The sequence below is a fragment of the Schistocerca americana genome, chromosome 1 (assembly GCF_021461395.2).
Source record: "Schistocerca americana isolate TAMUIC-IGC-003095 chromosome 1, iqSchAmer2.1, whole genome shotgun sequence".
NCBI classification, from domain to species: Eukaryota; Metazoa; Arthropoda; class Insecta; order Orthoptera; family Acrididae; genus Schistocerca; species Schistocerca americana.
In genome coordinates this window covers 370052715-370069081 of record NC_060119.1, presented here as the reverse complement: position 1 = coordinate 370069081, position 16367 = coordinate 370052715, and the positions used below count along the sequence as shown (strand labels likewise).

General features: G+C 45.4%; 1 pseudogene; it reads left to right on the top strand.

The window, feature by feature from the left end:
- The first annotated feature begins 12914 nt into the window (after positions 1 to 12914).
- On the top strand, positions 12915 to 13032 carry LOC124556696 (annotated as a pseudogene).
- The last annotated feature ends 3335 nt before the right edge of the window (positions 13033 to 16367 follow it).

The window sequence follows — 16367 nt, the reverse complement described above, 5'->3', positions numbered from 1 at the left end:
ATTGGCGACCACCTTATTAGTCCTCACTTCATTGCAGGGGCCCAAACAGCTGCAACATACATCGCGTTTCTACAGAATGATCTGCCAACGGTGCTCGAAAATGTCCCACTGGAAACGCGTCGGCGTATGTGGTATCAGCATGATGGTGCACCTGCACATTCCGCAATTAACACTAGGCTGACCCTTGACAGGATGTTCGACGAACGTTCCATAGGACGTGGAGGACGCATAAATTGGCCAGCCCGTTCTCCTGATCTTACACCTCTGGACTTCTTTCTGTGGGGTACGTTAAAGGAGAATGTGTACCGTGATGTGCCTAAAACCCCAGAGGATATGAAACAACGTTTCGTGGCAGCCTGCGGCGACATTACACCAGATGTACTGCGGCGTGTACGACATTCATACGCCAGAGGTTGCAATTGTGTGCAGCAAATGATGACCACACATTGAACATCTATTGGCCTGACATGTCGGGACACACTCTATTCCACTCCGTAATTGAAAACGAAAACCACGTGTTTACGTGTACCTCACCCCTCATGGTAATGTACACGCGCGTCAGTGAAAAAGACCAATAAAAAGGTGTTAGCATGTGGACGTAATGTGCTGTTCCAGTCTCTTCTGTACCTAAGGTCCATCACCGTTCCCTTTGGATTCCTACGTAATTCGGTGCTCTCCGATACACACGATCGAACAGCGGAGGAGTGGTACTCAAGCGTCAACTTTAGGTTACAATATCTCCGGATGTAATTAACATTTTACAATGCAACAAACGGCACTCATTACGTATTTATTTATATGTTCAGAAGTGCTAACAAAACTAACGGGGTTCCATTTTAAAAAACGTAGGTTTGTGTTAAAAAAAATATTTCCGTGCATTTTTTTATGGTTTGTATTAATCAGTTACACTAGCCCCTCTCCTCACGTTCAGTCTGTGGAATCGATTCGTCAGTATTTGATGTGGTTTACGAAATATATCCAGCGGTAATGTTAGGTGACTCACCCTGTATATACACATGCAATAGATATATATATATATATATATATATATATATATATATATATATATATATATATATATATATATTTCTTTCGGAGATGTCCGAAAGAACAGATACCATCTTCACATACAAATAATTAACTCTGACAGACGTGTGCAAGCAAAGGGCGACACGCAAAATAATTAGTCTTCCTCAGAACAGACAAACACAAGTCTGTGCTACGCAAATGATAGAGGCAAGGATGCTTCGCCAACGAAGTGGCTAACGTTATAGTTGCTATCGAAGTGGGCTGCCACCAGTCGGGCGCGGCGCTTATGCCCTCTTCACCCAGGGGCCGCTGCTGTCGCGTTGTCGTCCTGGAGGGAGGGAGGGAGGGAGGTCAGCGTGCGATCGTTCCCGACTGGCGTGTCGGCACTGACTTTACGCCGTAAGTGAAACCATTGAAGGAAGTGACGTTGGACGCTCGAGTATGGAGCGAAGTCGCCGTTCTAAATTGACAAAAATGTGGTCCACTGGATTCAGTTCGGGATTCTGTGCAGACCAGTCCATTGAAGATATGTTATTGTCTACAAAATATTACCTCGCTTATGCTGCTTTATGACAAGGAGCATTGTCTTGCTAAAACAATGAACGTCTCCGAACTGTTCTATTGTACCAGCCTAGAATTCCGGATGGCTTTTGACACCTCACCACACAAACAGATCGAAGTGAAACTGAGTGCTTAGGGAATATCGTCTCAGTTATGTGACTGGATTTGCGATTTCTTGTCAGAGAGGTCACAGTTCGTAGTAATTGACGGAAAGTCATCGAGTGAAACAGAAGTGATTTCAGGCAGTCCCCAAGGTAGTGCTATAGGCCCTTTGCTGTTCCTTTTCTATATAAACGGTTTGGGAGACAATCTGAGCAGCCGTCTTCGGGTTTTTTGCAGATGACGCTGTCGCTTATTGACTAATAAAGTCATCAAAAGATCAAAAAAAACTGCAAAACGATTTAGAAAAGATACCTGAACGGTGCAAAAAGTGGCAGTTGACCCTGAATAACGAAAAGTGTGGGGTCATCCACATGAGTGCTAAAAGGAACTCGTTAAACTGTGGCAACACGTTAACTCATTCTAATCTAAAAGCCGTAAATTCAACTAAATACCTAGATATTACAATTACGAACAACTTAAATTCGAAGCAACACACAGAAGATGTTGTGGGGAATGCTAAACAAAGGATGCGTTTTATTGGCAGGACACTTACAAAATGTAACAGACCTACTAAGGAGAGTGCCTACAGTACGCTTGTCCATCCTCTTTTAGAATACTGCTGCGCTGTGTGGAATCCTTACCAGATAGGACTGACGGAGTACACAGAGGAAGTTAAAAGAAAGGCAGCACGTTTTGTATTATCGCGGATTATGGGAGAGAGTGTCACAGAAATCATACAGGATTTGGGCTGGAAATCATATAAAGAAAGGCGTTTTTCGTTGCGACGGAATCTACTCACAAATTCCAATCACCAACCTTCTCCTCTGAATGCGAAAATATTTTGTTGACACCGACCTACATAGGGAGAAACGATCACCACGATAAAATAAGGGAAATCAGAGCTCATATGGAAATATATAGGTGTTCATTCTTTCGGGCGCTATACGAGATTGGAATAATATTGTGAAGGTGGTTCGATGAACCCTCTGCCAGGCACTTAAATGTGATTTGCAGAGTATCCATGTAGATGTAGACACGCAACGCTGTAAAATGTATTCCCATTCTTCCGCGTTTAGTGATTCCTTAGGGACAATAAGAGGACCACACCCTTACCACGAAAAACATTGCCATGCCGTAACACCACATCATGTGTGCAGCGCTGTTAGCACTACACTTGACGACATTCGCCAAATCCAGAGCCCCTCCATCGGACTGCCACGAGCTAAAGCGTGATTCATCACTTCAAATCACTCGTTTAAAATTAGCTCCTGTACAGTGCGGCGTCGTTCTTTACACAAGATAAAGCGTCACTTGGCACTGTTTACTAAATGGTTCAAATGGCACTGAGCAGAATGGGACTTAACATCTGAGGCCATCAGTCCCCTAGAACTTAGAACTACTTAAACCTAACTAACCTAAGGACATCACACACATCCATTCCCGAGGCAGGATTCGAACCTGTGACCGTAATTCAGTAAGGAGTTACACGGTCAGTACTTTGGCGTTTTGTTCGACACGATTTTTTTCTTTGGATATATGTTTTACGGATCTAGAGAGTGATGTTTACTGAAGAGTCTGAATATACTGTTACGTCAGTGAAGAACTTTATTTACCGTTTCTGGGACTGCATATCCAATCTCTTTGCCGCTCTTTGACGGATACTTAGGTTAATTGATGATGCCGTAGCTTAAACTGCAGAAAGTAATACTGCAGTCATCCTCGCTATTCTTCCAAGAATTTTTCGTTCTCGTGTTGGCGATAATAGAACTTGCAGTACTGCTTTTGAAATTATACTTTTTATTCTGTTACCCACATATTAAAGAAAAGCGCGTATGTTCGGAAACAGGGGTTACGTTCAACTGAATTATTAGACTTCTTTGCCTAATGAGACGAAATTATGTATATTATGGAAATGCCAAGTTATATAACGCCACAGAAGAAACATCGTCACAGGACTGTAAATCGTGGCGTGGACTCCACGAGACACTGAAAGCTTTGGGCAGCCACCTTCCTCCGCGACCCTTCAGCCCCCCGCCCACAACTCACTGAGATGACCGCACATGGATCAAAGGGGGCACTCGGTGGCGTCCCAGATAACAAAGGGGCCACGTGATTTGTGGGAACCTGACAAGCACCCTTAAATGCGTGAAGTGTTACTCAGGCCATTCTGACACAATCCGGTAGTACTGGACCTTCCTGAGGGTGCAGATCGTCTGCAAGGTACTTTAAGCAAACTAACGACTACACGAAATCGGTAGGTAGTTTTCTGTATTGTTCGCCGGTAAGAGATAATGGCGAACATACCAGGTGGACCTTTTCATCCTGTCTAAACAGTCCTCACACGCAAATATCTTCACAACCAGCCCGAACGATCTTCTTTTAGTAAGCGCGGGACATACGGCGTCTTGTGGTTTTCCACGTATTCGTATTCCGTCACTTACTTGTACTGACGTGTATCACAGATAGTTCGGGAGACATCATTCCATTGTTCGAGTGTCTAATGATATTTCTTCAATCAAATTGATTTTTTTGTCCGGTGACGTACGGTGAGCAGAAGTGAATGTGTACTGTAGTGGCTTCTGTTCCCTAATGAAAAAATAATTGTTCAGACGGTATGGCTGCTCACCATTTGTTGACCTCCAACACTGAAATAAATATCTGCTACACTGGAAGAATACATGTTGTTACAATCCGCAGTGGTCGATGGTATGCTTGACATTGGTTATTGCCCACGACGATTGCCGCCAATCTGTGGCCGAGAAGAAATTCGCAGGTTTTGTCAAATTCGAGTTTAAAGCCAAAGGTCAGTACAAGGACTCTCGTGCTGTAGCAACCTAAGCCTCAAATATTCAGAACTTGAGGTAGATTATTGTATCTTTAATCAGTAACGATTAATGTAATTTGATTTCTGATACAGTAATTAGTTTAGATTCATTGAATATTTATGGCCAGATTTAACAAGTTTCATTAAGTTTTATTGAGCACGAACAGCTTTCAGCAACTTTCCCACATACAGGAGTCACCGTAACCGAGGTTTCAGCTTGGTAGCATTAGACATCAATTGCATTACTGAAACTCACAAGAAGCAACGAGGAGCAACTGTTTGCACTGTTTGAACACGTCTACTCTACCCGACCCACAAGCTGCCAACTGGATGAAGCCCCAACGGTCTCTTCCCAGGTTGAAGGAGGTGTCTACAGGTGCTGGCACCATCGTCTCTGGAGCGTTGGTAACATGCAAACTTAGGAAGGAAGGGTGGGAAAAACTGATCGGCTAAAACCGATACCGGTATTTTAATTCTGAATAACCGATGTTTTTCGTCACATTTCTGGTCTCTGTTGTAACAGATTTTCTTTCACTTTTAACTAATAACTGACTGTTTGCCACAGTATCAGTGCTAAATTTTTTAGAATTTAATTAAAATTTTTTTTATAAACGAGTAATGTTCATTAGTAAAATTTCCAGTGATTTGAAACATTGGGTTACAATGGAAATCGGGAAAAGAGATCAGCAGTATTTTAATATCAACGCCTCCTGTTAAAAGTACAGCACTGCAGAAATAAAAATGTTCCTGCTGCCGTGCGGCATAACCTGTTAGGCGGTAGGACAGCCTCCACCTTGTCTATAAGGTAGATTCTCTCTGTCGTCCTAGACGTAAGTTGTAGTGCAGCATGGTAGCATCCTTATTTTAGAAGTATTTTACGAACAGTGGTAGCGATAACGTACAATTCTCCGTTCGCCTTAGAACTTTATAAAGAGGAGGGGAAACAACAAACTTGCAACATCATATAAGGAGAAAACACCCACAACATTTCTTGAAACAGAAGCTAAATTTGATTGATATACCTGTAATTTGCCGCGCGGGATTAGCCGAGCGGTCTGGGTGCTACAGTCATGGACTGTGCGGCTGGTCCCGGCGGAGGTTCGAGTCCTACCTTGGGCATGCGTGTGTGTGTTTGTCCTTAGGATAATTTAGGTTAAATAGTGTCTAAGCTTAGGGACTGATAACCTTAGCAGTTAAGTCCCATAGGATTTCACACACATTTGAACATTTTTGAACCTTAATTTTGTGATTCCACAAGGGTGAAAAATTGATACCACCCAAAAGTGATAGTGAAGATATGACATCAACATGTGACATTTCGCTCTCACAGTCACCGCGTGTGTCACCTTCATCTTCGCAGTCTTTGCTGCGGCCTCAACCGCACATCGATCGTGAACTATTGTCCTTCACTGTCATCTTTGTTCGATGTTTACTTTTATTACTGGAAGTAACAGCAATAAAAAATCGAAATCGGTTATATCATAAATCGGTTATTTGATCGGTTTTAACAGTTAAACTGTACGCTAAAAGAACCGGTGTAACAGAAAACCCGATGTTTTCGCGATAACCACCATTCCTGTTAGGCAGTCTCCTTTTTTTCTGAATGCGAGCTAATAAAACTGCGACTTTCCGCCGGATCAGATTTTGATGGTGACGAGATGTTCAGTATAAGACAAAGAAAATGAACCATCAGAAGAACAGCCGTTAGCAAAGGGCGCCCTTATTGGTCTGTTTTCTGATACGGACATGTTAGCAAGTATTGGCGAGACGAAGAAGGTAAACATTCCTCTGTGCTTTAAGCTATGTTTTGCAGGCTTTTAATTTCACGAACCACTACTCCATGTTGTTTGCTTCACCGCTGCGCGTTGCTTCCGCAACGCCATATGCTACTACCTCCCGTCCGAAACGTGCATCCAAGCCAGGTAAGGAAATTACGTTCGGAAGTCAGTTTTAAGCAAGAATTTTCATACTTGGTACGCCTTTTTGCTATTCCCAACGATACTTCGGCCTTAGTTATTAGTCTTACGGCGTGTTCTTAAGTCATTAGTAGACTAGAGTCAGAGTATGTGTGCTTACCACCTTGCTTGTGATAGGATAGACTTTATTTCACATTCCTGATTAAAAATTCTGTTATTCCCATGAACCATTATGGGGCAGTACTTGTTTTTTAACAGTGATTTACTTTATGTATAAATCTGACCGCTGTTTGAACAATCTAACCATGTTGTTTTCCAAAGTCTGACTTCTCGTTACGTTAGTCTGCTGAACCCATTGTCCTGGCCCTCCATTATTTTGTGCTGCGCAATTGTTCCAGCCATGACATTATTCTGCAATGAAACTCCCATACTGGATCCAACTGCCAATCGCCAGCAGTTTTAGCAAATAAACACGGCCACCAGCCGACCTAAAACATAATAGGTAATGATAGGTGAGAACAGAGTCGTTCACTCAGGCAATATGTCATTCAACAAGTCTACATACGTGATACACCGTACAAACATCAAGCCTATATTTTATAGTTCCACCAATTAACAATGCAGTTTCAAATCCACTGTTAAGTACAACTTCAACTTCTTCTCACTACAAAAAATTACAGAAGTGACATGTGATACTATTGTTTAGTGCCCGAACAAAATGATTTTCGTACACTCTCCAGAAGTGTTGACCATTTATCATCATCTCAGTTTTCCGCACTGTCATGCGCTAATCTTTTTATCGAACAAATACACTCCTGGAAATGGAAAAAAGAACACATTGACACCGCTGTGTCAGACCCACCATACTTGCTCCGGACACTGCGAGAGGGCTGTACAAGCAATGATCACACGCACGGCACAGCGGACACACCAGGAACCGCGGTGTTGGCCGTCGAATGGCGCTAGCTGCGCAGGATTTGTGCACCGCCGCCGTCAGTGTCAGCCAGTTTGCCGTGGCATACGGAGCTCCATCGCAGTCTTTAACACTGGTAGCATGCCGCGACAGCGTGCACGTGAACCGTATGTGCAGTTGACGGACTTTGAGCGAGGGCGTATAGTGGGCATGCGGGAGGCCGGGTGGACGTACCGCCGAATTGCTCAACACGTGGGGCGTGAGGTCTCCACAGTACATCGATGTTGTCGCCAGTGGTCGGCGGAAGGTGCACGTGCCCGTCGACCTGGGACAGGACCGCAGCGACGCACGGATGCACGCCAAGACCGTAGCATCCTACGCAGTGCCGTAGGGGACCGCACCGCCACTTCCCAGCAAATTAGGGACACTGTTGCTCCTGGGGTATCGGCGAGGACCATTCGCAACCGTCTCCATGAAGCTGGGCTACGGTCCCGCACACCGTTAGGCCGTCTTGCGCTCACGCCCCAACATCGTGCAGCCCGCCTCCAGTGGTGTCGCGACAGGCGTGAATGGAGGGACGAATGGAGACGTGTCGTCTTCAGCGATGAGAGTCGCTTCTGCCTTGGTGCCAATGATGGTCGTATGCGTGTTTGGCGCCGTGCAGGTGAGCGCCACCATCAGGACTGCATACGACCGAGGCACACAGGGCCAACAGCCGGCATCATGGTGTGGGGAGCGATCTCCTACACTGGCCGTACACCACTGGTGATCGTCGAGGGGACACTGAATAGTGCATGGTACATCCAAACCGTCATCGAACCCATCGTTCTACCATTCCTAGACCGGCAAGGGAACTTGCTGTTCCAACAGGACAATGCACGTCCGCATGTATCCCGTGCCATCCAACGTGCTCTAGAAGGTGTAAGTCAACTACCCTGGCCAGCAAGATCTCCGGATCTGACCCCCATTGAGCATATTTGGGACTGGATGAAGCGTCGTCTCACGCGGTCTGCACGTCCAGCACGAACGCTGGTCCAACTGAGGCGCCAGGTGGAAATGGCATGGCAAGCCGTTCCACAGGACTACACCCAGCATCTCTACGATCGTCTCCATGGGAGAATAGCAGCCTGCATTGCTGCGAAAGGTGGATATACACTGTACTAGTGCCGACATTGTGCATGCTCTGTTGCCTGTGTCTATGTGCCTGTGGTTCTGTCAGTGTGATCATGTGATGTATCTGACCCCAGGAATGTGTCAATAAAGTTTCGCCTTCCTGGGACAATGAATTCACGGTGTTCTTATTTCAATTTCCAGGAGTGTACATATCATATCGAAGACGGGATGGTTCTCAGATAGTGAAACAGCTTTCAAAGCATGAGAAATAACGAGTCTGTGCGTGAACTGTGGGTAACAACAAACAGTTAACTCATATGTCATTTAGCACACTCCACGCTTGTGTTAATTATACAATATTTCGTTCGTGTATTAAAGTAGTGTTGCGGCCCATCACTGTTATCCTTTGTAACAGACTCGTTTTCGCTGTCACCTCCCCCACAGCCACCCAGAACGGTGATGCTGTAGTTAAGATGTTGCACTAACAGTTTGGAAGAAGGGGCATGAATCTCTCCCCGGCTCTTCAGATTTATGTTTCTCGTGGTTTCCTTGAAAAGCACATGGCCTATTTTTTTGGCATACCTCGCCCTTCCTTTCTTTCTTTTCCAGCTAATATGCGCACTTTCGTGAAGAGTTAGAAGTTCCGTGAAGCAAAATTTGGCGAGTAGGAAACGTGATCAAACTGACGCAAGCATCCTTCTGGTAAAACAGTTTCGCACAAAACTTATTTCCGTCGTCGCGTTCCATCAGCTGGGATAGACAGAGCCTCACTTAATTCTCTGTAATAGTATTTGGCCCAGAGGTACCCACGCAAATAACATCAGTATTGCTCCAATTTCTTTCCGCTCATTCATATTATTCCATTTGATTATGCCATGTCTTCTCAACATATTGTAGTGTGGTACAGAAAAATAGCACGCGATAAAGTTATGTCAGATCGGAAGTTTTTTCGATTGTTCTCTTATTTCAGTGAACATTGTGTTTACTTTTTTCTTATTGAAGTCGTCAGGAAAAGTCTGTGACCTTTCAGATTAACAGACGTCGATCTTCCCATAAAATTTACAAATTTTCTAAATGTTTACATATTAGCTTGGTGACCTTGATGATCGCCATCTTCACTTCCTTTCTGATCTTCAGACAAAAAATTTACGTCTTTCAGATATTTACCTACGTGATAATTCAGTAGTACTGAAATCCTCCGTTAATGGCTCAAAACTTTTCATGCGAGACGTTTCCATTTCGGGTGGAAATTGAAATTATTGCGCTGCTCGACTGACAATTTAGAGACCATTTTCGCGCGACTATGCGTCAATACCCTCCACAAGCAATGTAAGAACGAACCAAGCCAGACAACCACGAATCCAAGATCAGTACAATCTGTGGCTTCAACGTCGACTGTATTTTGACACCGCCAACATCTTCTCTCTCGTTATTATATGTGGTGAAGGTATTAACCGGGAGGTGACTCAGTGTGCCACGCCCTGCAAACCGACCGCTGACGCGTCCATCTGGCAACGGCATCATTTGGCCGTCCGTTGGGAGCCATGTGATCGTCATATCACTCTCCCGGCCGTTCAGCCTACTCTGCACTGCTCCTAGTTTAAGCAGATTCCCTATTCTCCTCCGAAGTCTGAGTTTTCAGAGCAAATCGTAGGGTCTACCGGTAATCAAACCCGGGTCCTCTGCCCTGTAGTCAGCAATGTTGTCGGAGGCGGACCTTCCTCATGGATAATGAACTGGGCAAGTAGACACTCGCCCTCCGATGTGGGTCGAACCACTGCCACGGAACTACAACACAAACAGTCGTCTTTATTCCCTCTAGGGCTCCGCCGCATTCATAAAGGAAAAGAGTAAAAAAATAGGAGGAAAATAAGTGAGACATGGTAGTTAGAGAGATAAAAATTGTCGTAGAATCGTGACTAACACGATTAAAGCTGCCTGTCGTGGTCTCTGTTCTAGACGAGACGCCCTGGACGCCCAGCGCCTCGTAATTTGGCTGTGTTTAAAGTTTTTTCCACTGCACTGTTCGAGCGGCTGCCACGCAAAGAGGCACTCACTGTCAAGCCATTAGGAGCGCGGGTTCCGCCCATGACGGCAGGCGGCTAAGTGCTCCAGACATCTCCACAGACACGCGAGGCGCGTGCGCCCCGATGGCCGAATTAGCGTGAGAGCTCTGTTACCACCAGTGTCCACAAAAACTGCCCACAGAGGACAGAAACGCTGCACGTGCTGCGCTCTCGAGATCGGAACCTCAGCAGCCGGTGTCAGATTTACGTGCAAACAGTACAACTCTGTAGCTAACAGGCTGACAATCCTCACAAAATATTCCAATCTCTAAAGAGCTGGTCAAATTTCTTGTGTTTCCCTTCACATAAAAAAAACCACTTCTTCCACCGGCATTAGTGAACGTTGACGCACAGGTTAACCCGATGGTCACAAACTGTACTGCCCTTTTTGTAAAGACAATAATAATTCATAAGTCTTCCTCTAGTCAGTAAGATTTGCCACTTGACTTTGAGATCTACCCGTATAAATTTAAAGCAGCATTACCATGAGCTCGCCCTAATATTGGAAAATCTCAAATTCACGACTCCTGTGGATATCCGGACACTTGGCTGAAAATGACCTACAAGTTGGTAGCGCCCTCCATCGGTAATGCTGAAATTCAATATGGTGTTGACCCACCCTTAGCTTTGATCACAGCTTCCACTCTCGCAGCCATACATTCAATCAAGTGCTGGAAGGTTTCTTGGGAAATGGCAGCCCATTCTTCGCGGAGTGTTGCACTGAGGAGAGGTATCGATGTCGGTCGGTGAGGCCTGGCGCGAAGTCGGCATTCCAAAACATCCCAAAGGTGTTCTATAGGATTCAAATCAGGACTCCATGCTGGCAAGTCCATTACAGGGATGTTATTGCATTATGAACAGGTGCTCGATCGGGTTGAAAGATGCTATCGCCATTCCCGAATTACTCTTCAACAGTCCGAGGCAAGAAGGTGCTTAAAACATCATGGTAGGCCTGTGCTGTGACAGTGCCTCGTAAAACTACAAGTGACGCAAGCCCCCTCCATGGAAAACACGACCACACCATAAGACCACAGCCTCACAATTTTACTGTTGGCACTACAGCCGCTGGCACATGAGGTTCACCGGGCATTCGCCATACCCACACCCTGCCATCGGATCGCCACATTGTGTACCGTGATTCGTCACTCCACTCAACGTTTTTCCACTGTTCAATCGTCCAATGTTTACGCTCCTTGCACCAAGCGATGCTTCGTTTGGCATTTTCCGGCGTGATTCGTGGCTTGTGAGCAGTCGCTGCCATAAAATCCAAGCAGCCGCTCGACCATGGAATCCATCTTTTCTCACCTCCCGCGTAACTGTCATAGTATTTGCGTTGGATCCTGATGCAGTTTGAAATCCCTGTGCCATGGTGCGGATAGATGTCTGCCTATTGCAAATAACGTCCCTCTTCAACTGTCGCCTTTCCATGTCAGTCATCAGACGAGGTCGGCCTGTACTCTTTTGTGCTGTACGTGTCCCTTCACGTTTCCACTTCGCTATCACATCGGAAACAGAGGACGTAGGGATGTAGGGATGTTTAGGAGTGTGGAAATCTCGCGTACAGACATGTGACACAAGTGACACCCAATCACCTGACCACATTCGAACTCCATGAGTTCTGCGGAGCACCCCATTCTGCTCTTTCACAATGTCTTATGACTACTGAGGTCGCTGATATGGAGTACCTGGCAGTAGGTGGCAGCGCAATGCACCTAATATGAAAAACGTATGTTGTTGGGGGTGTACGGATTCTTTTATCACATAGTGAACTTATCCTGTGGTTACTGGATGTGCATAGTTGCAGGACGATGGATCCACATGATTGTAACTTTATGAAGTAACGAACAGTAGCAATGAGTAATGATTGTTCTTTATTGTTCATACAAAAATAGTAACAGAGGAGAGACGCACTAAAATATCTCCGTGCAGCAGCTCGTGGTCGTGCGGCAGCGTTCTCGCTTCCCGCGCCCGGGTTCCCGGGTTCGATTCCCGGCGGGGTCAGGGATTTTCTCTGCCTCGTGATGACTGGGTGTTGTGTGCTGTCCTTAGGTTAGTTAGGTTTAAGTAGTTCTAAGTTCTAGGGTACTGATGACCATAGATGTTAAGTCCAATAGTGCTCAGAGCCATTTGAACCATCTCCGTGCACGTGTTTACACTAGGCAGAAGCAATACAGCGCCATCTTGAACAACATGAACACCTGCAGCATCGAAGCAACCTCTTGCTTCAGTAGTCGATTTCGTACCCTGACTCCTTGCAGCTGCTGCCCCAAGCGCAGGATACCACTTCTGTTCTGATGGCTCGTGGCGTCATTCCCATGGCGTCACACAACCCTTTGTCAGAATTTCGGCGTATCTTATGAAGCAAATAAAGTTTCGTATACTATTAAGCTGGCAACGGCCTTGCCGCAGTGGATGCACCGGTTCCCGTGAGATCACCGAAGTTAAGCGCTGTCGGGCGTAGTCGGCACTTGGGTAGGTGACCATTCGGGCCGCCATGCGCTGTTGCCGTTTTTCGGGGTGCACTCAGCCTCGTGATGCCAATTGAGGAGCGACTCGACCGAATAGTAGCGGCTTCGGTCCAGAATACCATCATAACTACCGGGAGGGCGGTATGCTGACCCCACGTCCCTCCTATCAGCATCCTCCTGTGTGGATGACACGGCGGTCGGACAGTCCCGGTAGGCCACTCGTGGCCTGAAGACGGAGTGCTTTTATAATATTAAGTTATATGGGCAATTCAGTGCACATGGTGTTAGCTGTCCTTCACGAATTGACAGTTGTTTACTGCAAATAATGTTTACACGACACTAACGAATGCATCAATGTTTCGCAATTTCTAAATATGTATGGGCACTGAATACATATCTCCTAAACTCCTTCCCACTCTGTCTCTCAATCTCCTCCCCCCCCCCTCTCGCTCTCGCTCTCGCTCTCTCTCTCTCTCTCTCTCTCTCCTCCCCCTTCTCTCTATCCATCTCCTCCTCCCACCCTCTCTATATCCCTTTCCTCTAACCCCTCTCTGTCCTCTTACCCCTCTTTTTGACGTAGCGCCTCGTTCATTTTTACTGAAATCGCTTGAAATGAGTGGGTACATCGGTTGGGATCATTGGTGTACGGGATACGAGAGAGACTTCTCTATCTGCTGGATCTGTGAGGTTGCTAGTTTCAATCACACTGTTTTGGAAGGTTTTAATCTGCCAATAAGTATAAGGTATGGGACGGTTCACATTTTGTAGTAGTGTTCTAATCGCAAGTCGATAAGCCACAAATATAACTTTCTAGGTTTAATGTCGAGGAATAAAAGAAAACACAACTAGTTCTGCATACAATGTTAGTTCGATATTTTATACAAGGAAAAAGAATTTACACACATCAAAAAGCGTTTTGTATCACATCAGTTCCGAAAGTTCCGAAACCTGTACAGAAAATTGGAACACAGACCAACATAAACATCATATCCGACCTTTTTATTGCTCATGAAAACCACACATTGCATGTTGTATTACCATTCAGCGAGACCTCCTGAGGTGGTGGTCCAGATTGCTGTACACAGCGGTGCCTAAAAGTCCCAGTAATACGTCCTCTTGCATTGATGCATGCCTGTATTCGTCCCGGCATACTATCCACAAGTTCATCAAGGCACTCTTGGTCCAGATTGTCCCACTCCTCAACGGCGATTCGGCTTAGATCCCTCAGAGCGTTTGGTGGGTCACGTCGTCCATAAACAGCCCTTTTCAATCCATCTCGGGCATGTTCGTTTGGGTTCATGTCTGGACAACATGCTGGCCACTCAAGTCGAGCGATGTCGTTATCCTGAAGGAAGTCATTCACAAGATATGCACGATGGGGCAGGGAATTGTCGTCCATGAAGACGAATGCCTCACCAATATGCTGCCGATATGGTTGCAGTATCGTTCCGAGGATGGCATCCACGTATCCTACAGCCGTTACGGCGCCTTCTTTGACCATCGGCGGCGTAAGTCGGCCCCACATAATGCCACCCCCTAACAGCAGGTAACCTCCACCTTGCTGCACTCGCTGGACAATGTGTCTAAGTGTTCAGCCTGACAGGATTGTCTCCAAACACGTCTCCGACGATTGTCTGGTTGAATGCATATGCGACAGTCGTCGGTGAAGAGAACGTGATGTCAATTCTGAGTGGTCCATTCGGCATGTTGTTGGACCCATCCGTACCGCGCTGCGTAGTGTCGTGATTGCAAAGATGAACCTCGCCAGAGAGGCCGTAAGTGAAGTTGCGCAACATGCAGCCTATTGCGCGCAATTTAAGTCGTAAGACGACTTCCTGTGGCTGCACGAAAAGCATTATTCAACATGGCGGTGTTGCTGTAAGGGTTTATTCGAGCCATAATCCGCAGGTAGCGGTCATTCACTGCAGTAGTAGCCCTTGGGTGGCCTGAGAGAAAATGTCATGGACAGTTTCTGTCTCTCTGTATCTCCTTCATGTCCGAACAACATCGATTTGGTTCACTCCGAGACGCCTGGACACTTCCCTTGTTGAGAGCCCTTCCTGGCACAAAGTAACAATGAGGACGCGATCGAACCGCGGTGTTGACCTTCTAGCATAGTTGAACTACAGACAACGCGAGCCGTGTACCTCCTTCCTGGTGAAATGACTGGAACTGATCGGCTGTCGGACCCCCTCCGTCTAATAGTCGCTACTCATGCATTGTTGTTTACATCTTTGGGTGGGTTTAGTGTCATCTCTGAACAGTCAAAGAAACTCTATCTGTGATACAATATCCACAGTTAACGTCGATCTTCAGGAGTTCTGAGAGTCGGGGTGACGCAAATCTTTCTTTGATGTATGTCTATGGGAGAAACAATTTTTCCAATGGTTTCCATGTCCTGCTATTCTGGCTGAAACTTTCTGCGAGGAAGAAAACGAAACCGCACTTTTACAAACCTCAGCAATTTCTTTATCGCAGTAGGCTTTAAAAAAAACTGTAAATTGTTGGTTTAAAAAAACACACATCCTAAGTCCGTCTGAATGTTTATTAGCGTATCATGTAAAATTTGAAACAAATCTGTCCAGAGCTTTTCGAGATTTTGTTAACAACATTCCCCTTTACATATTACATGTATATTTATATATTTTAAAAATATATATCGCCGGCCGAAGTGGCCGTGCGGTTAAAGGCGCTGCAGTCTGGAACCGCAAGACTGCTACGGTCGCAGGTTCGAATCCTGCCTCGGGCATGGATGTTTGTGATGTCCTTAGGTTAGTTAGGTTTAACTAGTTCTAAGTTCTAGGGGACTAATGACCTCAGCAGTTGAGTCCCATAGTGCTCAAAAAAAAAAAAAAAAAAAAAAAAAATATATATATATATATATATATATATATATATCGATCGAGAACTTTGCGAGGTTTTTGGTAACACCGTTTCCCCTTTATACAGGGTATTCCAGTAGGAATGGTGAATATTTACGGATATGAGAGGAACGATAACTCAAATCAGGAAAGTCCTGGAAACATGGTATCTAACACGTATACCGTAAGAGCTTTGAGCACTACATCATCTACGACACAACGAAAAAAATCTCTTCCACTGCAAGTTATTTGCTTTTCATATTTGGATCAAAACAAGAAAAAAATTGTCCATCAAGGATGGGCTCTAAAGTGCTTGCCTTAACAGCTATGAGCACTTGTTCGCCTTCGCTACTGTGAAACACATCTCTTCAAGTGGAGAAGTGCTCACAGGTTTTAAGGTATCCATTTTAGAGCCTATGATAAATAGACTTTTTGTTTAAAATGATCGTTCTTGTCTTGTCCCCGAATACTCACCATTTCTCTTGTATATTACACACATACACTGAAGCGCCAA